Here is a 24540-nt window from a genome sequence, read left to right as displayed (position 1 = left end):
TATTTAGAGGCATACTGCCTCTGGCAGTGGAGGGAGAGCATAATAATGGCTAGAGGAGAGGAAGAGCTAAATAGCCATTGGTTTCCACGAAGCCACGTCTAATATGTGTGTGTAAGTTTAGACCGATACAATGTGAACCTATATACCTGCCTTTATCATCTGTTCTGGCTGGAGGCAGTCCTCTGAGGTCTCCCTAGGGAGAGGGGTGCCCTTTTCTCCCATGAGATCTTCAACTGAGGCATCTGTGGCCCTCCGAATGTAGTTGGATTCCCAATATCCATTGGTTCCTCCCCGCTTGGCCATCGACCAGGGTTGGTAGGGCTGGAGAGCCACAGGTACCCTATTCCTGCTTTAACTGGAGAAAGTGAGATTGGCTAGGACCCTCCTTAGTACTAACTTATGGTATCTCCCCATAAGTTAGTACTTATGGCTCAGGGGAAAAAATGGAATTTCATTCATGTCCGTCGATAAGGGAAAGAGAGCACCTGACGGGTGGGCCAGCATTTCAGTTAGGAAGCATTTTTATTTCATTGCCCTTCTTATTTTTATTTGGAGCTTTGTGTTTCCTTTGAACAAATGAATTGTTCAAAGAGGCAGTTAATAACTATTAGCCAGAGGTTTGGTTAGATGGAATTTCTTTCTATTTTCAATTGCTTTGGCATTGCAAGGTGAATGTGGATAATTAGGTTTGCTACTCGGGAGTTGTTTGAATCAAATCAGACATGTTTATTTTTTAACTGGATTCCAGCTTTTATGATGTTTGTTTCTCTTTGCCTGTTTAAATTAATAAGAGTGGACACAATCCGCTGAAATCTTTCCCTTTGTATGACTCGTGGAAATGAATGGGCGCCATCTTCTGTTCAGTACATCTTTTAGTAGGAGAACTTCCCAGTGGACTGTGCCTTTAGGAATAATTTTCTCCCCTAATTACTGTGTTTGACAGAGTGGATATTGGCTGCCGTGTACTGATAACCTTGAATCTACTGAGACTCGTTATGCATCGCTATTATGCATAATATTTCTAATTCTCATTTTTGTACAAGTTGGGCCTTTAGGATCCCAAACTGTTCTCTGAGGTGCTATTTGGCTCTCACATGCTACTGCCAGGCCTATTTTGGGAGTGAAGAGCTGCAGTTGAGGAAGGTCTCCTCTGGCAGCCCGTTGATGGCGTTCCCATAGACAAGGAGCCAATTTTGAAATAAGTGGATCCCACAGACAAGCTGTTGTCATTTTCCCCTGCTTTTGTTTCATTTTTAAAACGTTGCTATCAACCAGTTGGAATATGGGCTGTGAGTATCGCAGGGAGTAATCTAATTAGTATGAAGTCAATTCACTCGCTCCTTTTGTGTCTCGTGATTAAATAAGTGGGGAAATGGCTTGAAAATTAGGTGCTAGAACGACCCAATTACATTTCTGTAGCTTTTTGTATTCAATTTCATAAACAATTTTGCTCTTCACTGGTTAATCAGTGAATGTCTTTTTTCAGTTTGAAAAGCACTTTTGAAATTATAATGCAATTAAATTGTGTGTGGATGTTCTGGCATAGTGAATGTGAAAGCTCTGGGCCTGGCAGGCCGCCATATTGTACCTTGACAGTTATGAGTTCCCAAGCTTGGCAGCTTGTGTGTGTCATCCATAATATTGGCCATGCTGGACTACCGTGTAAAGTACAGCTGCTTCGACCAGTTGTCATCCAAGAATGCCACGTTCAGTCCCCTGTCTCTACATGCCACTTTTCTTGTTACCATGTATGCGTTGTGCTAACATGGCTTCCAACACTTGTCGGATGAAAAACAGGTACACTTGTTTCATGATTCATGAACCTCTCGGACAAGTCCCAAACAGGAAAAAAAACCATACATGTGTACATGCTTGTATTCACCTAAAGACTGTTTTGCATATTGTGCACAGCCAACCCCAGTTTACTACTGTCTATACATTCAACAGCAAGTTGCAGTTCTCCAACAGTTCTCCAACAGGTCCACCTGAATGTGAGGTAGCCAGATCTGTGCACTATTATTTTGTAGGCATACACCTAAGATGTGTTAAATGTTTACCTGTGCATGAAGCAAACCACTCAAGTAACTAATGACACGACTGTGTTAAGGGAACTGCAGTTTATTGTAATGCGGAAACAAGTAAGCCACTTTCATAAGTACCAGCATCTTGCACACCTTCTTAAACTATCTTCAAAATGTGTTTATTCTTCTTGAAAGTACTTTTTCTCCTACCAACTGCAACTCTTTCCCTTGTATAAGCCTAGCTCCTCAAAGACTTTAAAATTCAAAAGAAAGACACTAGCAAAGATATCATGCCAGGTGGCAAAGCTGCGTTTGGGTACACTGGAAAAGATACTTCCGTATTAGGTATGCTTTGGGTGCACATGGGAAACTGGAGCAAATAATTAGAAATTAAGCTCCCCTTTTTGCAGAATGAATACATTTGTGAGCATCTTATCTACATATTTTAAACAATAAGGACATTGTTGTGCAACACCAGCATTACCCAGCAATATTCTCCCAAAATGCCAAAGCCACTCTATGGCTAGATTTGCACATACTTTTTGTTTGGGCAAATTTTGCTTGGATTCTGGCCATGCCACCTGATGCCAGTGTGGCCCGTTAGCTGGCCAAGATTTTAATCTTTCCTTCTTTCTTTCTTTCTTTTTTTCTTTCTTTCTTTCTTTCTTTCTGGCCAATATTTTAATCTTTCTTTCTTTCTTTCTTTCTTTCTTTCTTTCTTTCTTTCTTTCTTTCTTTCTGTCTCCTTTAGAATCAGCGTCATCAGGCAGAATGTGTGGATAGTATTGTGCCCAATCATAAACGAGCCTGTGAGGGAAGTTACAACTAGGATTGGCATCTAAGTGAAGGAGCAATATCCATTGATATAGGGTGGTTCTCAACTTACAGTTCAATTGCCAAAGAAGCTCCATCTTTCGAAGCTTAGGTTATTTCATCCCCTGGGATGGAAGTGAGAGCTGCCCAATGGAAAAACCCAGGATTTTAGCATTCTTGTGGTTGGGCAGCAAAAATCATCGCTGATGCACTTTCTTACCAAGGTCTCATTTCACAAGAGAAACATTTTTTCTTTTAACGAATACATTTTAAAGTACTATGCTAATGCAGCCCATTATCCACAGTTGTAAGTGGTGGCTGGGCAGGTTCGTGGCAATGGCTCTGTGTGTGTGTGTTGAAGAGCAGTAGAGGTTTATGACTGTCTTGTAATGTAATCCACTGTTAATATTGCTGAACAGAATGGGACGACGGGAGACAGTTTAGATTTCCCTTCAGCAGCATCCAGTCTAGTTGCATTTCTCTCTGCAACCCTCTCCCAGCAAAAACAAAGCACTTAGAAGCCTTGTGCTCCATTGACTCGTGTGCAGACAAGTTGCATTTTTAAAAGCTTAAGAACGAAATAGATACGTTTCATACAAAATAAGAGTAAAATTTACCTAATTAGCAGAGAGAGAGAGAGCAGAATGCAATTTAGGCTGCATCAAGGTAGAAAACTTGAATGTGGCAGCATGTCTGCCATCCCCCCACATTCCCTGAATATGCCCGGCCTGTCTTTTTGGCTGTTGGTTGGTTTCTGCTCAGTTCCTTTCTGCGCATGGGGTACAGGTAACTCGCCAGTGACCTGTTTGGCTGGAGTGCCACAGTGTGGGGGTCTCTGTAGAGTTTTGTTTTACAGTGGTGCCTCGCAAGACGAAAATAATCCGTTCCGCGAGTCTCTTCGTCTAGCGGTTTTTTCGTCTTGTGAAGCAACCCTATTAGCGGATTAGCGCTATTAGCGGTTTAGCGGCTATTAAAGGCTTAGCGGCTAAAAGGCTATTAGCGGCTTAGCGGCTTAGAAAAAGGGGGGGCGGGGAAAAATCGGAACACTCGCAAGACGTTTCGTCTTGCAAAGCAAGCCCATAGGGAAATTCGTCTTGCGAAGCAGCTCAAAAACGGAAAACCCTTTCGTCTAGCGGGTTTTCCATCTTGCGAGGCATTCGTCTTGCGGGGCACCACTGTATATGTTTTGGTTTGCACCATACTTAGTGAGCTGATTTAAAGTGTTAATTAATCTAAGGGTTAAAATAGATAAATGAGTATATTCTGTTTCTGTCTTGCTCTCTCTCTTTGCAACTCATGTTTTCAGTGGAGCTATCTGTACCTTGTTTTTTGGAAAGGGATTATCGTGAGGTGGAGAGAGCTGAATCTTAATATTTCTCTACTGCTCAACAAAAAAACCCCCTGCTTTACGGCATGTCAGATATATAAAACTATATCCTTGCAAATGCACAGTGTAGTCCGCTAACACTCAGTTATGATTGTCACTTCTGCAGTTTGATAGTTCATTACTCACAATTTGTGATCGTACGTAAGTTATGCCCACTGCAAGTGATGCTTCTTTTCTAGGTCACCATCTTATTACTGTCTTTCAGCATGAAAATCTATTCAGATTTTGCTGGCCATAAAGCCAGTCTGACCAAGAATACGTCTCAGCAGGCTTTATACAAAGGGCAGTCATGCACATTATGGACCTGATCTACATGAGTGTAACCTTTCCTCCATTGCTGTATCTCCCAAATTCCACTGCAGCATCCATTGGTTGGAGATGAAGAGCACAAAACCCTTTCTGCAAGTTGCAAGATTTCATATCTTAAAGACAGTAAGGTCGACTAGATGACCGATTAATAAAAATGAGTGATCTTAGCTACGTAGCTATTTGCCATGTTGTCATGCGACCTGGTATGCAGCAGCAGTCTGACCTTCAGAGTTGCCTTGCCTTGTAGTAAACATTTGGTTAGTAAAATTCTTAAGTGAAGCTACAGCTGTCTCAAGACCAAGGTCGGCCCAATATGTTTTGGGGCCTGAGGCAAACCACAAACTGGAATCTCCTTCCTCACCAGGGAGGAAGTGATGAGTGAAGAGCTACAACAGGAACAAGGGTTGGTGGTGGGGAAATAAAGATCTAAATTGGGATCTGCTGCCTCTTTGCATCCTCATGGGTACGCTGGCCCTGGCTCAAGATCTAATGAGTTTGTATTAACCAGGAATCACAGGTTTCTCGCTCTCTTGCTCTGTGTATGTGTGTGTGTGTGAGAGAGAGAGAGAGAGAGAGAGAGCGAAGCTTGAAATGAAGCACAGGCAGTTTTTGCAATAAAATTATATGAATATTGGTCAGTCTAACAACATCATTATTTCAAGAAACAAGATTTAAATGAATTGTTCCCAAGATGGTAAATGTGTTCTGGATTGGTAGTGTTTAAGAAAGGAAGCATTAGAAATGCAGACATTGAAATAAAATTTATATTTAAATAATAGTTTCTGATAAAATAGTATTTAATTAAGTTTTTTAAAATACATTTTCTTGCTTTTTAAAAAATTGTCAGCTTATTGTGGAAATGGGATAGAATTGACTATGTGAAATTAACATGAACCGGAAATACAATGATTTATTCATCCCTATTAAACACAGACTATACTCTAAAATCTTTCCTCCTGCTGCTATCCAGAAACCACACAGGCAACCAAGCCCATGTGCCTGCTGGACTGCAGCTCTTGTCAAAGAGTTAATAAATTTAATTTATTCTTTGAATGATTCACAGTACAATCATATACATGTGTACTCGGTGGGAAGCCTAATTGAAATCAATGTAGATGAGTCTCAAATAAGTGAGTTATGATCCAAGGGTTGAAGCAATTCCTGCATCTGGAAAAGCCTTTTTATTTTGAGGAAAGGGGAAGGCAAGCAACAGTGGGCAGGGGAGAGATGTATAAAATTATGCACAGTGTGGAGGAAGTGAATAGATACAAGGTTTTTCTTTCCTCTCTCTTAATTACAGTGGTGCCCCGCAAGACGAATGCCTCGCAAGATGGAAAACCCGCTAGACGAAAGGGTTTTCCGTTTTGGAGGTGCTTCGCAAAACGAATTTCCTATGGGCTTGCTTCGCAAGACGAAAACATCTTGCGAGTTCCTGCGGGGTTTTTTCCCTTCCTGCCCCCCTTTTCCCAAGCCGCTAAGCCGCTTATCAGCTGATCCTAAGCCGCTAAGCCGCTTAACAGCTGATCCGCTAAGCCGCTTAGTCAGCTGATCCGATAAGCCGTTTAGTCAGCTGATCCGCTAAGCCACTTAACAGCTGATCCGCTAAGCCGCTAAGCCACTTATCAGCTGATCCGCTAAGCCGCTTATCAGCTGATCCGCTAAGCCGCTAACAGCGCTAATCCGCTAAGCCGCTAATGGGCTTGCTTCGCAAGACGAAAAAACCGCAAGACGAAGGACTCGCGGAACGGATTCTTTTCGTCTTGCGAGGCACCACTGTACTAGATTTAGGTCAGTCAACAGTAGGTACTTATTCCCGTAGTGTATAGCTAAACTATGAACTCCACTACCATAAGATGAAGTGATGGCCACCAAACTGGTTGACTTTAAGAGCAGACCAGTCATGACAGCTATATTACCTGCAGCCCCAGAGGCAATATGCACTGGGTACCAGTTGCTGGGGAATATGAGCATGGGGGTGCTGTTACACTCAGGTCCTTCTGGCAGGCTTCCCTTAGGCATCTAGATGGCCACTGTGAGAATAGGGTGCTGGCCTTTGATCAAAATCAGCAGCCAGACTCTTACAGAACTGTATCTCATGAATCATCTTCATGGTGGAATAGCTGTGCCAGGCCATTCCTGCAGCAGCTGGTGAGTTTTTTCTCCCACTCCCCTCCAAGCTTTTGTGAATTGCAGTCATTTACATCGGGAACAAAAGTGTAAAAGCGCCATCATTAAAGGTGAAGAAAGTGGTTATAGAAATAATGACTTGCTTGGCAGCTTTTAACAAGTCAGCTAATAGAATTGGGTGCCCTTGGCTTAGGACTCTAACCTTCTTTAAGTGATCATTACCGGACTAATAAAGACCCCTGGAACAGGCCGTTACAACTTAATTGAGACATAGAGTCCTGTTGGGCGTGTGCTGTGCCTCCATCTTTCAAGAGGCAGTATCTGTCGCCAATTGGTACCTTACGAGAAATGGGGAGCAGCTTTAATAAGCAATTGGCACATCTGCTCCATCTTGTGCCAGATTAGCTCATGGTGGCTGTACATGTCATTTTGCCTTTAGCTCTTGGCTGCTTGTTGGTTGTGTTTTGGTCTGAGGCAAAGCTGTGATCCGTCAGGGCAGGGGGTTGATGGAAGGGGAAGGGGGTGCCATTTTCTAGCTTGTTGCATTAATATGTCTCTCTGACACATATATTTTTGGCAATTGATTCAACAAAGAAAAGGACAAGACTCCTGGGAGGGTGGCCTTGACCTAGAGACTTTTTGCCTTAGCACTTAAGCATGAGTTCATTTTGAGTGGGACTATATTACGACCTCAGCATATCCGAGACCAACACATTCATATCTCATTCCCTTCTCTGATGGCGCTCCCTTGAATTTGCACCAAGAGTGACACTTTAAGTTGCTGCTCTATAATTGTTGAACACCCTTCCTTCCCATCTTCCATAAGACTTGCTTTTTTCTCTTTTGCACTTTGGTTTGTGGGGCAGCGGTCCCAAGGCAAAGATTTATGTACTGGGTTTTTGTTATACCTTAAAATGAGAGGTGGAAACTTTAATTATTAAGCCAGCATCTTCTGTTTTGTTACTTTCCTATGCTCTTTTTGACTGAGCTCTACAGCTTCAGAGCCTCACTTTCTGTCTAAGATGGAAATTTGTAACAACCCATCAGATGGGAAATATGCTGAATTGCGTTATATTGATTGCTTTCTCCATTAGGTACCTCAAAGAAGAGCTTAACTCATGATTGATAGATGTTGTGAGTGAACCTAAAAGTATGTGCATTGTCCCTTCATTTCACAGTTTGGTTCCAGCAGAAATTTGGCTTCAAAATCTGATCTGGGATATTTTTTAAGAAAAGAAAAATATTTCCAGGTGGGATCTAAATATAAGGCAATATGCCCCCCCCCCGTCCACTTCCTTTCTCTTTCTTTGGCATGCCAGTTTTCTAGGTAAAGAAAATAAGTTTAATATTCCCTGGCTCCCAGTACATTTCTTGAGTGCAATTCAAAGTGCTGGTTCTGACCTTGAAAGCCCTTAAAGGACTGCCTACTCCCACATGAACCTTCCTCTGAGATCATCCACAGAGGACCTTCTCTGTGTGTCACCTGCCTCCACGTGTGTCAAGAGGGTGTTTACTGGAGAGGGCCTTGTGTGTAGGGGCAACCCAACTGTGGAACTCTCCTTTGAATGGAGATGGGCAATTAAATGAATAAATGATCTCCCACCTGCAGTCTGAAGCAGGCACAGCCCTGAGATTGACTATACCAGTGAATACTAGGCCTAAGCATAAACCCACCTTAGGGAGCTCCAGATTGATATTCCTTTCATGTGATGGTTCTGAGGCATTTGGAGCTGGAGTTATGAAAGCAATGGGAGATTGAGGAGATAGGGGTTCATGAGGAAAAGGGCCCCTTGATGGTTATTGCTGAGGATCAACCAGTGGGTCACAGCTCTGATATTTAACTTGGATACATTCTCCATCACTTGCAACCAGAATGTTCCTCCCTTGGTGGCGGCAGGCCTCTGTAATAGAACACATGCCAGTTAGTTTGCTGTGTAAACCTAAGCTGCTTACCACTCTCGAAGAATAATATGTCCACCAGCTACAAATACACCTAACAGTTACCTTACCCAGTCCACACTTTACCAGCTTCTTTGCAACAATATCATAGGGGACTTTGTCAAAAGCCTTACTGAAATCAAGATACACTACATCCACAGCATTCTCCTGATTCACCATCAAGGATCCCCTTTCTTCACGAGCCCATCTCTCCTCAATTTCCCATTGCTTTCATAACTCTCAGCTCCAACTGCCTCAGAACCATCACATGAAAGGAATACCAATCCAGGAACTCTATCAAAAAGAAAGAAAGAAATGAGATTCATAGAATTGTAGCGTTCTACTCAGTCCCCCATCCAATTTGAAACCATACCAAACCCTTAGCTTTGCAAATGTGGTAGCAGTTTTATTGCTGCACCACTAGGTTGTAGTAGAATAATAGAATCTTAGAGTTGGAAGGGATCCCAAGGCTCACTTAGTCCAACCCCTGCAATTCAGGAATCTCAGCTAAAGTATCCATGACAGATGGCCATCCAACCTCTGTTTAAAAAACTCCCAAGGAAGAAGAGTCCACCACCTCTTGTGGCAGTCTGTTCCACTGCTGAACAGCTCTTACTGTCAGAAAGTTTCCCTCCCAAATGTTTCATCGGAATCTCCTTTCTTGCAACTTGAAGCCATTGGTTCAAGTCCTACCCTCCAGAACAGGAGAAAACCAGTGTAGCCTTTTAGACCTTTCCCATTGGTACAGTGGAAATGTCTTAGAAGTCAAATATTTTGGTTTTCGAACGCTGAAAACCTGGAAGTAACTGCTTCAGTTTTCAAACCCTTTTCGGAAGCTGAACATGCCACATGGCTTCCAGAAGTAAATGCTTCGGTTTTCGAACATTTCGGAAGTTGAATAGTCTTCCAGACCAGATTACATTTGAAAACCAAGGTACCACTGTAATTACCTGGGTCTTCTTCCCCCACCCCTTTTGAAGATGGGGACAACATTTGCCCACCTCCAATCTATTTTGCTCCTCAGGAATTGTTTAAAAGCTTTTTCACACCAACACTGGGATCCAGGGAAAAGTTGCCTCCATTTCTTAAATATTTTCAGCCTTCTACGGCTTTGAACATATGCCCCCTCCATTTATTTTTATTATTTTGTCTGGTTGGGGGAAATGAGCATTTCCACCCCTTTTATCTGAGAGATGTTCTGGGTTAAGACCCTGAGTTATGCTGAGCCACGAGCATTAAAAGCATGCCAGATCAAGCGCAAGCATTTCTGATGGAGTAGTTTGGGCTCCCCCCCCCCTTTCCTTTAGACACTTTCCCCTCTAAATGTAACATAATCTAATAGGCTTACAGTTGTTCTGCGCAAATCTCTGTAGCAAATGAAAAAGCTTAAGAGAAGCATGAAATGGCCTTGATTGTTCTAAGAGGGACACTTTAAAGCCCTGGGATAAAGTGTAAATCATCCATCCTTTGGTTACAGAAAGTCTCGGTTCAGGGTTTATTTTTTCCACTGAAAAGAAGAAAATAGCTTCATAGGTCTCTCCCTTGCATTGCTGCTGAAAGAGTAATGCGTTTCATTTCTCTCAAAGTGTCACTCGGGATGTTAATATGCCAAAAAGGTATATGGATAGGTAGGCTGGGACTTGTTTTGAACAGCAGAACCTGCTGCTGCTTATGGGGCTTGTTGTTTATCCAAGTAAACTAACCCTGTGGCCCAGGTGGAGCCTCTGCAAGACACACACGAGTTGCTTACATTCTCTGGTGGGTCTTCTGTGCCTTCAACAGTTGTGTGCCAAGTAAAAAAAATAATCCAGCCAGGTTCCGGTTTTCCCAGCACTGAAATATATTGATTGGGAAAGATTCATCTGTCGATTTGATGTCTCACACAGAACTGCTAAAGGCAAAGGTGCCCAGCCAGAAAACATGTGCTGCAAGTCCCTCATGTTTACAAAGGCTGCATTTGTACTAACACTAAGCCATGGTTTGTTTTAAGCATGGTTTGTTTGATTAGATGAGTAAAATAATTACTGTTTGTTTTGCCTAATATTGGTATTATTTTCTAATTAGTAGACATTTATGGTGGAGCACTGAGGCACACTAGAGTTAATCCAGAATGCTATGTTTGGATGAGAAACCAGTTAACAGAAGCAGAGGTTAAGGTTCATAAGTCAACCTTAACCAGAATTTCAGTTTCTGGTTTGTAGGCCACAAACTAACCATATTTACATGAGTTGGTAGGTTCAGATGTACAAACAAACCATAGTTAAGCTAAAGAAACCATGGCTTAGTGTTATTTGTGAAACAGATCATGGTATAAATCTCTAATGTCACTCATGCCCAGCTTCAGAGAGAAAGCTGAGACACCTCCACCCCTACCCCAAAAAAACATACCAGCCTGGTCGGGACCAACTTCCATTTGATTCCTTACCTCTCAGGACTGTCTTCATCAGCAGCCATTTTCCTGGCTATACCTGAAAGGGAAGTGAGACAGAGAAGGCTCCCTTCCTGAAGTCTAGACACAACCAATTGCCATTTGGCTTTTCCATTCCCAGAACTATCTCCTGCAATTCAGTTAATGCAATTCAATTCCTAATGAAAAACCTTGTGCCCACAAGAGATTCTCACACCAAAGAAATAAAAGAAAGATTGGTTTATTACATGAAATTAAAGTGACAGAACAGATAAAAGTTGCTTCAGGCAGCAAAATTACAATTTAAGCAAGCAGCAAATCCTACAGTACATATACACCTTGATCTAAAGACTGAAAGAACCTCTAACTATTCTCAAAAGCCTACAGAAAGTGCGCATGACAATTTTGCCACAAAACCCATGCTAATAGTGATGCAAAAAAAGAAAAGGGGAAAGGCATATGTGTCCTGAAGCAAAGCATGGTGTGACAGGCTGGTCCCTGAGAGCATAGGGTGAAAAGGGGCTTTCTTGAAGCTTTGAAAGCCAGCCAGCCAGCCATTGGAAATGTTGGGTTTAGGTAAAGATTTGAGTCAGTACATTTTAATGGAGAAGGGAGGGGACATTGAGATGAGCAATTCTTATAAAGTGAATGAATATAATTCTGGTGACCAATGACTAAACTGCTGCTTCTTGATTGTTTCCTGTCTTAAAGTTATCTTACTATTTGTCTGTGCGGCAACCATTCTTTATCAGGAGTTGTTCAATAGATTTTGCTGGTAACTATATTGCATGTGTCCTGATCTTTACACAAAGCATTAGGAGCTCAGGGTGTTTCCTCTGTGCCTTCCAGGACACGTTAGAGTTAAGACTCAAGTTCATAATGGGGATCTCTCTTCATATTAAGCTATGCCAAACTTTACTCATGCCATGATCTACAGTAATAAACCATAGAAAAAATTCAGAATGCCACACTTCTGTTCACAGTTGGTGCCTCAGTTGTGCTTATTTTTCTCCTCCTTTCCTTTATTCCATTTTGCATTGCAATCCTAAACATGTCTACTCAGAAGTAAGCCCTATCCAATTCACTGGCATTTACTCCAAGATAAGTGGGGTTAGGATTTAAGCCTTAAACACTATTATAAAATAAGAGTTGCCTTATTTTGGCAGAAAGGCAGTATATAAGCATAGTAAATAAATGTTCTTTGCTCTTCCTTAATTGTTACAAGGTTGACAAGGCTGATTTTAGACATTTACTAGGTGACCCTGGGATGGACAAAAGCCTTCTCCTGCTACTGTCCAAACTTTGGCTGTATTGTAGTCTTCTTTCCTCACTTTCTGGACTGGTCATTTTGGAGTTTTCTTTTGAGGAAGAAACTTTCACTTCCTTGGATTGGGAGCTTTTGCAGACAACATAGACCTGTTTCTTTGTAATCTCTCTTTTATATCATTGTGTGGATAATCTTACGTTTTTAGTTTCTGAATATGGTTTGTGCTTCCCGGTTTCCACCTTTTAATTGGTGGTGGTTTAGTTTAAAATTGGGAGAAGGTCCAATGAGCAGTTGAACCAGAGCCCTCACAGCCTTCTCTCGCATCAATGAGATATTATGGGATAGAAAAGGTGTGTTTCTGTGGAGCCTCAGCTGTCCTTCACTTTGAATTGCTATCTTTAAGCCATTCACTTAGAACTCTGTATATTGCTGTTTTACCTCTACTGGGCCCATTTTGAACATCTTAATAGCTCAGTGTGCTAGTCAGGAGGTCATGCGCCAATGAGATTAAAGCATGGATTGGATGGTGCCCTACCCTTTGTTTTCAATATTAGGTTTCAGAAGCCAGGTTACGATAGCCGAAAGTCATTAGAAATGTGTTTGTGAGTATCCCCCTGATAAGCCCTTCTTTTCAACCAAAGAACATTTCCCATTTAGACTGAAAGTGAAGTGTCATCTACTTGCAGTATTGTTAATCTGTTATTAAGCCACTAAAAAAACCCACCCTAGCCCGGGTGCTTCATTGCCTCTTTGCTTAGCCGTGAATAGAATTATGCATCATGAATAAAAAGTGCTGTCAACATACATCGCTTTCAAAACACTCAAGCATATGGTATGTGATTATCTGTATTGTCAAATGCAATGAAGTGAGTTTGGCTATAATAAAAAAATGTAATATTTCAGAAATTTGGTAATAAACTGTGGAGAATTGACAGCAGCTTTCTCAGGGCAGGCATGACTTTGCCCCCTCCCTCCCCCCTCCCGTCCTGCCCTCTTCCCGCTCTCCCTCCCCCACCCCTTTTTGGGAACATAAATAGGAGGTATGCAGTTTCAGCTCCAGTTTGGTCAAAGGGCTAACGCAAGTGGGTCCAACATATGGCCCTCAATACCTTTTTGTGGGGTCCCCAGCAACATTTGACACAGCCTCCGCACTGCCTCCCAAAGGAGTAAGCAAGGCTCTGGGCTTTGGGAAGGAGGCGTGAGGCTCTGACAGGGTCCTAGAGTCCTCCAGCCTCCTTCCCAAAGCCTAGTTAACGCTTTCTCAGCTCAGGAAGGAGATGGGAGGACTCTAGTATAAGTTTACCAGACCTCCCATTTCCAGGGAACAGTCCCCGGATTTACAAACCAGTCCTCTAACAAAATTCATTAAAGTTGAAAAGTGTCCCAGGATTCATTGAAAAAAATCTGGTAACCTTACTCTAGTACCCTGCCAGAGCTTCGCGCCTCCTTCCCATAGCTTGGCACCTCACTTAGCTGGCTTTATAGAAAGGCAGCCCAAGGGCGCTCTGTGGGGGTGTGAGAAATTATGGCCTTGCTCTCTCTCCCCCCCCCAACTGTACGACAAGGTTCCAAGTCCAAGTACTCTTGCAGCCCACTTGGTGTGAAAAATTGGACCGCCCTGGGCTAAAGGGGGGAAATGTCCCTGCTCCATTTTGCACCTCTTAATTAAATGTGATGCTTCGAGACATCAGCCAAGGACTATAAGTTTAGATGGAGCACGGTGTTAAATACAAGGGTGTAGTTTTTGAAAGTGCTTGCATGGCATTTTATTTTGTGTAGTTCTCCATTAGAAATACATATTTTGCCAAAGGGCAAAATAGAGTTCATAGCCCAAGCTTTCTGCAGCAATGGGCTATGCAGTCAAGTTTCCCTGGAGGAATTGTTTGTGGCACCGGCCAATATTGATTGGTCCCGTATGCCAAAGCATCATAGTGTTTCTTTAGACGGACAGGATTGGCATCTCACAATTTTGGAAAAGTAGACTGCTGTTATCTCAATATGGCTTTAGGATCCATCTTTTAGCATCTGAATTTGAAAATGTTCTACAACAAAAATTGGAAGGAAGCAGAAACTCATCTCCATTTCATGCTTTGCAAGAATTAGAGCTTGAGCCCTAGCAGGGTGTGATTGTTTAGCTCGGATCATGCTTGCTGCCGTGTTCCTCCTGCTCTGTGTGCGCTTTCCATAACCACCACCCCCCTCCCTCACACCTTTGAATGAGCTCTCTTGCAAAAGCCATCCAGGAGTGGGGAAGAGAATTGGAACAAAAAGAATTGGAGCAAAAGCCAGAGAATATTGTTGCCCTTTTATCCAGCTGTGTGACTGACCTCAGCTCTCTGCTTTCCTGCTGTGTTTGTATTGAAATGCTAGCACCTTTTTCTGAAGTTCTCGCTCGGAGGCACTTGTCTGCCGATTTCAGTTTTTGAGAGCTTACTCTTGTGGCCTGGGCTGTGCATTTGCACATCTTAGTGGCAGTCATACCTGTGTCTGTCAAGAGAAACAGGAGCAATGTGTTTCTCCTCCCCCCCCCCTTCAGACACCCTTGTGCACTCACCAAAAAGCACCTGCGAGCTAATCTTTTCCCTTGACAAGTGTCATTCACAGACTCACTGTTCAAGAGCTTTAGAATTAAATGAGGTTGGGATTTTCTAGCTTTGGCCACAGGTATGCTTTTCTACCCCCCTCCCCTTCAGCTGAGAACAACCAGGGGTGAGATTTAATTCACATTGGGAATACACTTTTCAGATGCAGTCTTCAATGTTCTAGGACCATAGTCCTATGCTTGGGGTATACATGTGCTTCCAGGCCCCACTATATACCTGGCATGGCTGGCTCCAGAGTTGAGAGGTCACTGGAAAAGTGTTGTCCGGTTTCACCCCCCCCCAAAAAAAAGGGCAACTGAGCTTCCCGTTAAAAAAAAAACTTACACTGTATTTAACTAGTGGAGGGTACATTGAGCAGCTTTTGGCCACCATGTTTTTTGCAGGGTGGTGATTCCTCCTCCACCACAGGCAGTGGCTCAGAACAATTATTTCCAGGGCACCGGAAAGTAAACCAAGATGATGACTGGAAGCTGAGAAGCATCAGAGCAGTGGAAAACAAAAGATGTGTAATTTTGTTAAAAGGTGGCCCTAGCCAGTCTTCAGCTGCTCCTTAAGGTGCTAAGTGGCCAACATTTGCCTGATGTTTACCTTGATGCCCAGTATCCGGTTCAAACTGTGTTATTTGTTATTTTACTCTTACATAGCGTAAAGAATCATTGAACACAGCTGAGGTTACTAGTCCTTAAGATCCTGCTCAGCTGAAATTGTGACCTTTCCATTAAAAATGGGTTGTCTGCTGGGGCTTTACAAACGCAAATCACCTCATGTGATAAAAGGACGTGCAATATCTTGTCCCCACCACTGTCCAAAACCTCTTTCTGCAGTTTTGAGCTGGATAATGAAGAAATATTACTCCCCTGTTGTCATGCCCTTTCATATGATTTCTTGCCCGGTGATCTTTTGCAGGTCTGTATTTACTTTGTCTGTCCCGTTGCCTGCACTTAAGTTAGTTCAGCTTGCGCAGGAAAGAAATGCTGTCTTTCTGCTGCCCCATTATTCATGCACCTGCTTTCTTGTTTACACCGCTAGCTTTGGCAGCTGGCTGCTGTAAACTGTAATAAAATGCCTTTAAAAAAATGAAGAAATGTGACCAGACAAGCTGGGCATAATAATATTAAAGCCAGCGTCAATTAATTTTTTCCTCTCCTTGATAAACGAGCCCCCGTTCCATCCATTAATAACGAGGGAAGCAACAAGAAAAGTTGACACTCTTTTAATTTATTTTCTCAACTTGCCTGGTCATATTCTTCCCCATTGCAAAGCTTACTAGGCTGCTGGGAATTGCAAGTGGCTTTCGCACAGTCGATGCATAGATTGGTGTGAATCAATATGGCTCTGCTTTATTCACACATTCCCCTGTAATCAGGAGGGGAAACCTTACTTAGTAAGCTATCTAGCGGCTGAGGCTGTCAAGCTGCCTTATAATAATAATAATAGTAAGAGATCCTGCATGTTGCATTGTTATTGGAGAGGAGAAATTGGAAGTTGTATGTGCTTTTCTTTACCTGCTGCTTAGATGCAGAAAAAATCAAGATGATAATGATGTTGGCAAGAAGGCTGTCAGAGCAAGCAGTTTGGAATTTCAACACAGCTTTTACAGTAGGAAGTTTCATCTGGTTTGAGAAAGAGTCCAGTTTGCAGCTCCATCTGGCTCAAGGTCCAGTTCAGTTTTGGCCACACTTTCTGCAACCCCTGTGCATGTCAGAGGATTCGAGGAACTTTTCTAGGGCAGGGCATGGGGACCACTGGTCAGTCCTGCTAAGAGTATAAGAAGAGCCTTCTGGAGCAAGCCACTTGGCCAGGGGTGCCCAGACTTTTTTCAAAAAGGGCCAGATTTGATGAAGTAAACATGTGTGAGGGCTGATCAAAGTTATTGAGCTTTTTTTTTAGGATTTTACCCCAAAAAATAAACCGTCACAGGGGCCAGATAGAATCTACTCATCTTCCTGTTATTGCAGTGGCTAGCCAAATGCCTATGGGAAGCATACAACCAGGGCCTGAGTTAAATGTTTGCTGTTGTAATTGTTGCTCTGCAGTGCTTGGCCCTCTCACACAGTCTCAGGTAGTTAAATCTCTGCATTGGAGAAGAGGGGCATCTTGTCTGAGGTGTATGTGTGCATGGCTGTGCTCCCGTATGAATACTAACCCATCATGCAATACACAGCCTGCCAGCTGCTGAGGTATTGAAATAATATTTACCTGGCTGCCAGAGCAGCTTACAAAAATCAGTAGTAAGAGAGTCCCTCCCCTCAGGCTTACACTCTAAAAGACACAGCACACACAAGGAAAATAAGAATGGGAAGGAAGGAGGGGAAAAAGGAAGCTCAGGCACCAGTTCTTAAAGTTACAGTTCTTATAAAGAGGGCAGTTGTGCTTTTTGGAGTGAAATTTTAGCTCTTCATAATTGTAGAACTAGTAGAGTAATTTGGAATAAATTGTAAAAAAAAATGTTCTCTGTGTGGATTTCTATCTGCATCCAGTGAGAGATGGTGCGGGGTGGCGGAATACGTGTTAAGATATGAGTGTCGGCAACAAGATTAGAATAAGACAGCACCAGACTTGTGCTTCTGGTCTCCATTGGGGACAAAAGCCATCCTGCAACCCTGGCTCCACAGCAGTCGAGGCACTGCATGAATCAGCAGAGAGAGTGTGCTCTTGGGAGGTCTTGCTGCTGCTTAATTAGCTGGGCTGCCTAGGAATGATGCTAAGGGACTTGTGCACCAGTCTCAGCAGCAATTTCACCTCCAGGGCTAAATTATTCAGTTTGTTATGGTTTTGTTGCTCAGCACAGTGCACACCACTTTTCCAGTACACACCAACCAAAAACGAACTGTCTACAGTCTGTGAGAAGGACCTCCCATGTCCCCACACTATGTTCTCACATACTTCATTCTTCATTGCAACTGGTAGCCATCAGAGAACTATGGAGGGGCTACTTAATGCTTCTAGAGATAATCTATTCCCAACACTCTCAGAGTAAGAAGTTGGCATCCGCAAGGGGCTTGCACAAGCATTCCTTACCTACTTTGAATTTCCTCCCCCCCCCCCCGCTTTTTGAAGTATTAAAATATTTAGACTAGTTTTTAGAAAATTGATAAAATGGGATTTTGCATTTGAACTGAGTAAAGGGACAAGGCGACAATGCCCTTTGTTTTAGCTTTGGAAGCTCTTGCAATAACGGAAACTATTAAGATAACTGGGGTTTAGATAAAAAAGAAATAATGTAAATAAAATTGTACGCAGATGATATAGTGTTAACTGTTATAAAACCTCTCAAATCTCTGAAAGAGTGAGACTATTATTGAAATATATGGATCATTAGCTGGATATAAATTAAACAGAGATAAAACTGAAATATTAAGTATCAATAATAAAACCAAAAACAGATAAGAGAGATGTTTAGCTACAGCTAGAGGACAAAACCGATTAGGTATCTTAGAAGAAAAATAGCAAATAAGATAGATGAATGAATATTTAATTCAATAAACAATGGAAGAAATTCAATTTATCCTTTTGAGGGCAGATTTTCTGCAGTAAAAATGATATTACTACTAATATATGTTACACACAAACACACACACACACACACATTTCAAATCAATTTCTTTCCATTAAAATATCCACTCAGCAAATTATCAAACGGCAGTAATGTTTGTTGGAACTCTTAAGAAACCCTGGAATCACATCTATTATTTTATAGGATCATTCTTCTGGAAAAACAGTGGGGTGTTCTAGGGAAGAGGGAAGAGCATCTGGCAGCAGCAGGGAACTGAGAGGAGCACCACTGAGCACCAGCCTCCTGCTAGTGAAATTTGCCCCTGCTCCCTGAAAAAGCTGAAATCCCATCCCTGCCCCACTCGGTTCACAGCAGGCAAATAGGGTCATGCATCCTTGATTAAGTAGGCTACTCTGTAGTTGAAAGCCTGGAAGCTGAGGATACACACACACACACACACACACAAGTGAAGTGTGGCCTTGGGGCTCTCCCCAAGCGACATGCTCTCTTCGCAGGCAGCAGCCCTCACTGGTCCTATTCCTCACTTTCCCTGAGTAGTTTTGGCTGCCTCAATTGTTCTTGCTCTGTGATAATGCTTCTTGCTTGCCTGGATTGGATGGAGAGAGGCGTGTTTGTGTTTGCAGAAACCCCTGGCTTTTCTGGAGTAGGAATGTAGCCTACTTTAGGCATCTCCTGTGCACTTCTGCCTCTAGCCACACCCTCCACTAAAATGGGCAACCAGAATATTGCTCATGGCGGAATGCTACCCTCAGTTTCAGAGCTCTGGGAAACAAGCTGCCAATGTTTTTTAACATATTTCTGCAAGTAGATTCATCCACACCACTAGAGGGCATACTGGTTCCTGCAATACCTTCTGTAGTTTACCTCCTTATGTTGAATGGTAATTGTGCAGTGAATTATTACCAAATTTGTTTGCTATGCTGATGTTGTATCTGTTACAGTTTGCTATTTTATTACCACTGATAGGTTGTGTTTGCTGTAAATTGCCTTGAGCACACTTTTATTATGGGAAAGGTGATATATAAATGCATTTGTTAGATTGATTGTTTGTAGAGGACCAGGTTAGTTAAACAGTACGTTTTGGGATAAGTGGCTCATGTTGGTTTGTGCTTACACAAATAATACCAGGGAACTTTTCACCATCAGTTGAAAGCTATTCAGGACAGTTAGTGGGAGCACAGGTGCTGTGATTAGGGTATTTTAACACGTTAGCATATGCATTACCATAGAACAGGTGGAATAGAATGGAATTGTTAACTTTGCACCACTTTCCAGATTTGACTCATCCTTTTCCTCATGCTGCTAATAATACTTTAATGAGAATTTAAAGCAGCCGTTGCCAACGTGTTCTTCTCCAGATGTTCTGGACTACAACTCCCATCAGCCCCCAGCCAGTTTGGCTAGGAGTGCAGTCCAAAACATCAGAGGGCACCCGGTTGGTGAAGACTGATTTAAATACATAGTAAAGTATTAAAATATTTAAATGCTTTTTTAAAATACATATTTTAAGATGCTGTTTCTATTTTTACTTTTTTAAAGCATTGGTGGCCTTATAGTGGATTTTCCATGCCACGTCTTGCTTGGCCCTATGATGCTGTTGCTGTGTGTGTGTGTGTGTGTGTGTGTGTCCGCTCTCACACAGCTGAATAGACGTCCATACTGCATGTGGTTCAATTACCAGTGTGTAGACAAATAAATCCCACCAGGTTCAAACCACTCACTGCAGTGTTTCATGGCGGTAGTATCATCCGAGCCATATTTCTGCTAACCTAATACGAGGCCTCTCCAGCAGCCAATGCAAGTATGAAATATAGCTGTCTTTGAGACGGGTGGGAAAAGCCCACCAAAACTCAGCATGCAGAGACATAATTTTTCCAAGCAATTGGTGTGTGGCGCCTTTGGCATTCCTTGTTAACTTTATTTATGGCTTCTACCAATTTCTTTAATTGTTTTAATCATGTGTGGTTTCAGTCATCTGCCCTCAACAGTATATCTCTTATTGGCACGCCTCTCTAACTGCCTGGTGCTGTCAAGGTGGCTGGAAGGGTGGGAGGTGCGGTGGCTAACAATGGAGCAAGGTTGGAAGTCTTGCTGTGGGATCAGCAATATAGACTCAGCAGCAGCTTTTCCAGACATGCGTAAAACCTTTCCAGAGAAAACTGAAGTTGACATTTCAGATGGGTGCTTATATATTGATGGATCCCACCACACATGTATGATCTCCAGTATGTGAGTGTTGATTTCCAGGGGAAAAAAAGTGCTGTTTTTATGGTCAAACATGAAAAGGAGGCATGGTCAGGAAGGAATCCTTTTAGCTGTGCTGGAAAGCAGCAAACTTTTTATAGTTGGGGTGTCAGCTCTGGCCCTGAAACCTCTCTAATTTTGGTGGCAGCAGCAAAAAGAGAAAATAAAAAATAAACAACCAACTCTATGTCCTGATCCAAATCTCTTCCATCCAAATCATCAAATTGATTGTTTCATGAGTGGGGAAGGGACCATAATCTCCCCCCAATCAGCTGACCAAATGGCCGTCATTTCTGGTGGTAGTATTATTTTACCAATTGGGGGGTGAGGATGGCTGTTTAAGCAAGTCAGTGAATAAATTAAAACGTGATGGTCCCAGTTCTGGGGCCAAAATGTGGGCAGATTTGTGCATCTCATAGAGTAATCCTGTGCATGCTTAATCAGAAGTGAATCTCGTTGTGTACAATGACCTTATTATTTCTATGTGCAGAGATTTGCGGGCTCTGTGAACGAAGCAGTCTCGCAAGGCTTCACTGAATTGGGATACTACACTGGAGTATAAACCCAGAGATGTCAAAAGAGATGACTCTGGAGTGAGTGCTTTGAGGACTTAAGTTCCCACTCTTGGACCCAAGTTCATCCTCCTTTAAAAGGGTGACTCTGAAGGTTGCCATGCACTTGATCTGATAATGAGGCCGATGCTGAATTCCTTTGGATCATAAAGCAATATAAACAGCTAAAATAGTGCAGAGTACATCAGTCAATTTCCTGGATGATTCACTGAGTTTCAGTGTCCCTCAGGGGCTATTGACTTGCCTCTGAATGAGATGACTTTTTATATATTTCCAGAATTGTTTTTGCTTGTATTTGCTTTTCCCCCGCTTCATTTTTTTTTAACTTCCAGACCATGTATTTCTGCCTGTGTCTCTCCTTCAGTGATTTCGCTTGGCTCAGATCACCACATTTTAGGAGCTTTTTTGTCTTTGCTTCCACCCTCATTATCCCCCCCCCCCACATTTCCTTTTATTTTTTCCTCAAAAAAGATTATTCAAATGTATATGCAGTTTTTCTTCATTTGAATAAAGAGGGAGGGGAGCCACCCTGTTTGACTCTGTTAACCGCTTATCTCTTAAAAAGAGCTTGTTAGCTTCCAATAATAGCTTCATTCAGGAGGATGCAGTATAATTTCATTTTAAAAATGCACACTCCTTGACAACCAGATTCCTATTTATGTCACCATTTTAAACAGCCTCTTTTGTTTTGTGTTAATCTTTCTCATACACTTTCGGTGGAATGGGTTTTTCTGTTGTTGACTCTTTGTACCACTCATAAGAAACAATTGTCTGTTTAATCCAGAAAGATTTCTAAGACTTGAAGTAATTTAAAAATGAGTGTGTATTCATTACCTTGACTAATGGAGCATGAAGAAAGGGAAATACGTTTTTTGGGTGTGTGGTATTTTTTGGCATACATTGTACTTGTGTTTCTTAGATTCTGGACAGATGCCTTCCCCCCCTAGTTAAGCTCATCCTGACTTATGATGTTTCCTTTCAGATTAAGTTAACTGTGTAGAGATTCTGGACTTTAGGGGGAAATTATTCAGTTGGGTTGCATTTTAAATACTGAGAGATGTGGGGACCTTGAATCAGCCAATTCTTTGTGGAAATTTTAATAAAGCTTCATTTCAGGTTAAATGTTATTGATAGATTGCCAGAAAGCTCTCCTGCACAGGGCACATATATGGGCCTTGCATGCAGGGGAGACAAGCCAAAGGAATGGGATTATGAAAGAGCAAAGACTCAAAAAGAAAATCTTCTGCTCCTTATGTGTCTGTTTTGCAAGTTGGACCTATGAACATAAAAAAGATCATGCAAAAAGCCCCTGTAGGGGCCCCTTCTCTGCCCCCCACCCCTCCAGCTCTTCCTCTCCTTGGTGTCTGTCCAATGCCAGTGTCCCTTGTGAACTCCGATGGATTTTATCCTGCGGTCAGCACAGAATGGGGAAGCCTCAGCAGAGGTGGGCAACTAGCAAGGAGAGACTGAGGGCTTGTCTGCACTTGTCTTTCCTCTGCACTTTCTGGACACGATCCAAGCTTTGGAGCTCTGTGCCTGAGCACCCCCCCCCCACATAGGGCTTTCCTTGCAGAAGCCCACTCTTTGGCAATCTGTGGTGAACCTGAAATGCTGTTTGCTCCAATTCAGCTTGGGGGGGGGGGCGTTTCCACAGGGAGAGCTCTGTGGGGAAGAGGAGGGGGTCATACACAGTGCTTTGGGGAGTGGACCTGTGCCTGGAGGGAGTGGGGTGGTAGGTGGGAGTGGGGTGGGACAGCTACCTCAAACTTAGGCTTTGAATACTGCTCTGAGTATATGTGAGGAGAATGGAGAAATGGTTTTAAGTCAACTGTAATGTGGACTAGTCCTGTATGGTGGATGTGTATGTGTATTTTAATGAACTGAAGAGGCTAATCAGAGTGAAAGCTTATTCATTTGGGGGGGGGATGGTGTTTGTGTGTCTGAATGTAATAGTGTTTAGCTTATTTTTGTTGCTGTTTTTGTCAATATTGGTTTATAGATTATAAAAGCTTTATTGATTTGTTAATTATATAATGGGACTTGCACTGTAATTGTGATGTTTAGCCTTAGTCGCTGGTATGCTAATAGTGTTTAATAGATGGTTTAATAGATTGATGTTTCATTAATTATATGATTTACGTTGTACTTGTGATGTTTTATTATGTTATTGTTATTTATGGTGTGTAAACCGCTTTGGGATTCACGGGAATGGAAAGTGGCATGGAAATTCAGTCAATCACTCAACCGGATGCTGTGCATTATCAGCCAGTGCTCCATGGTTTAGGTTTGGGTGGGGAACCTGTCATCTTCCAGATGTTGCTGGACGACACCCACCATGTATTGGCCAGTTCATACATCTGGCATGATGGAACCTCCATTCCCAGAGGCAATACACCATGGACTGCCAGACGTTAGCAGCAAACTATGACCAATATTTTCTGCTGCTCAGCTTCCTAAAGGCACCTGGTTAACCACTGTTGTGAAGACGATTCTGGACCTTTCCCCCGAACTACCAAGGCAATTTCTTTTGTCCACATCTTGCCAAGTAGCTACTGTACATACAGCCTTTCAGGTGCAGACTGTCCATGCTAAGCTTTGGATCTGTATTGTGTGGGTGTTTGAAACACCAGCATCTTAGTCCATCTATTTTTTTATTGGATTGATTTGCTTTTTAATTATTTTTTACGCTTCTCCATTTAGAAGTACAGCAAGCTTGCTCTGTGCTCTTGAGGGGGAGAGACTGTGTCTTCCATTTACCTAAAGGGCTCCCACAAATAGAAACAGAAAGAGATCACTGTGTAGCCTTTAAGACTGTTGTGTTGCATTTTAGTAATAGACACAGATTGTTCAGGACTATGGCTGGGTAGCTGAGAGCGGCTCACATGCTGTGTAACCTATAATAAGCTACATTTTAGGAGCAGCATTTAGAAGTTGCTGTCTCACAAGTGCTGCCTTTGCTCAGAACCAGTTCGGTCTATTAGCCAAGTGCACAGCTTCAGAAGTGTGACCAATGTGTTCTCCTCAATCTCTGCACCTCACACAGTGTGCAAAGCAGGATCAAGTTTCTATATGTTTACTGACCACAGACCCAATGTTCTAGCCCCTGAGCCTGGTAAATACTCTCCTTGCCTTTGCCTTTTGAAAGTGCCCATTTAAATTTATTTTAATGTGAATTGTCCGACTTGTCCTCTCCAGGGAAGCTAAATCTGTGGTGACAAATAGGCATCTTTTTTCTCTAGTGCCCATGTACAGTATGCCCATGATTGCACACCAGACACACACATTGCCAGCTATTTTACATACAGTAGCTTCCAGTGTATATTTTGAAATGTTGA

At 42.5% G+C, this 24540-nt stretch overlaps 1 protein-coding gene across 44 annotated transcripts in view; it reads left to right on the top strand.

Moving 5' to 3' along the window:
• The window catches only part of MSI2 (musashi RNA binding protein 2), a 410358-nt gene that overhangs the window by 277157 nt on the left and 108661 nt on the right, over positions 1-24540 (top strand). The window contains exon 1 of one of the 44 annotated variants that reach the window (XM_082201286.1): positions 91-111. The exons of the other annotated variants lie outside the window; for them this stretch is intronic. The gene's annotated coding sequence lies outside the window, so the exon portion shown is untranslated. Of the gene's footprint in view, positions 1-90; positions 112-24540 lie in introns of those variants that run through there. 44 annotated transcript variants of the gene reach the window in all.

The sequence above is a fragment of the Podarcis vaucheri genome, assembly GCF_965113315.1.
Source record: "Podarcis vaucheri genome assembly, chromosome: 15".
NCBI lineage: Eukaryota > Metazoa > Chordata > Lepidosauria > Squamata > Lacertidae > Podarcis > Podarcis vaucheri.
This window is presented reverse-complemented; position numbering and strand designations above follow the sequence as displayed.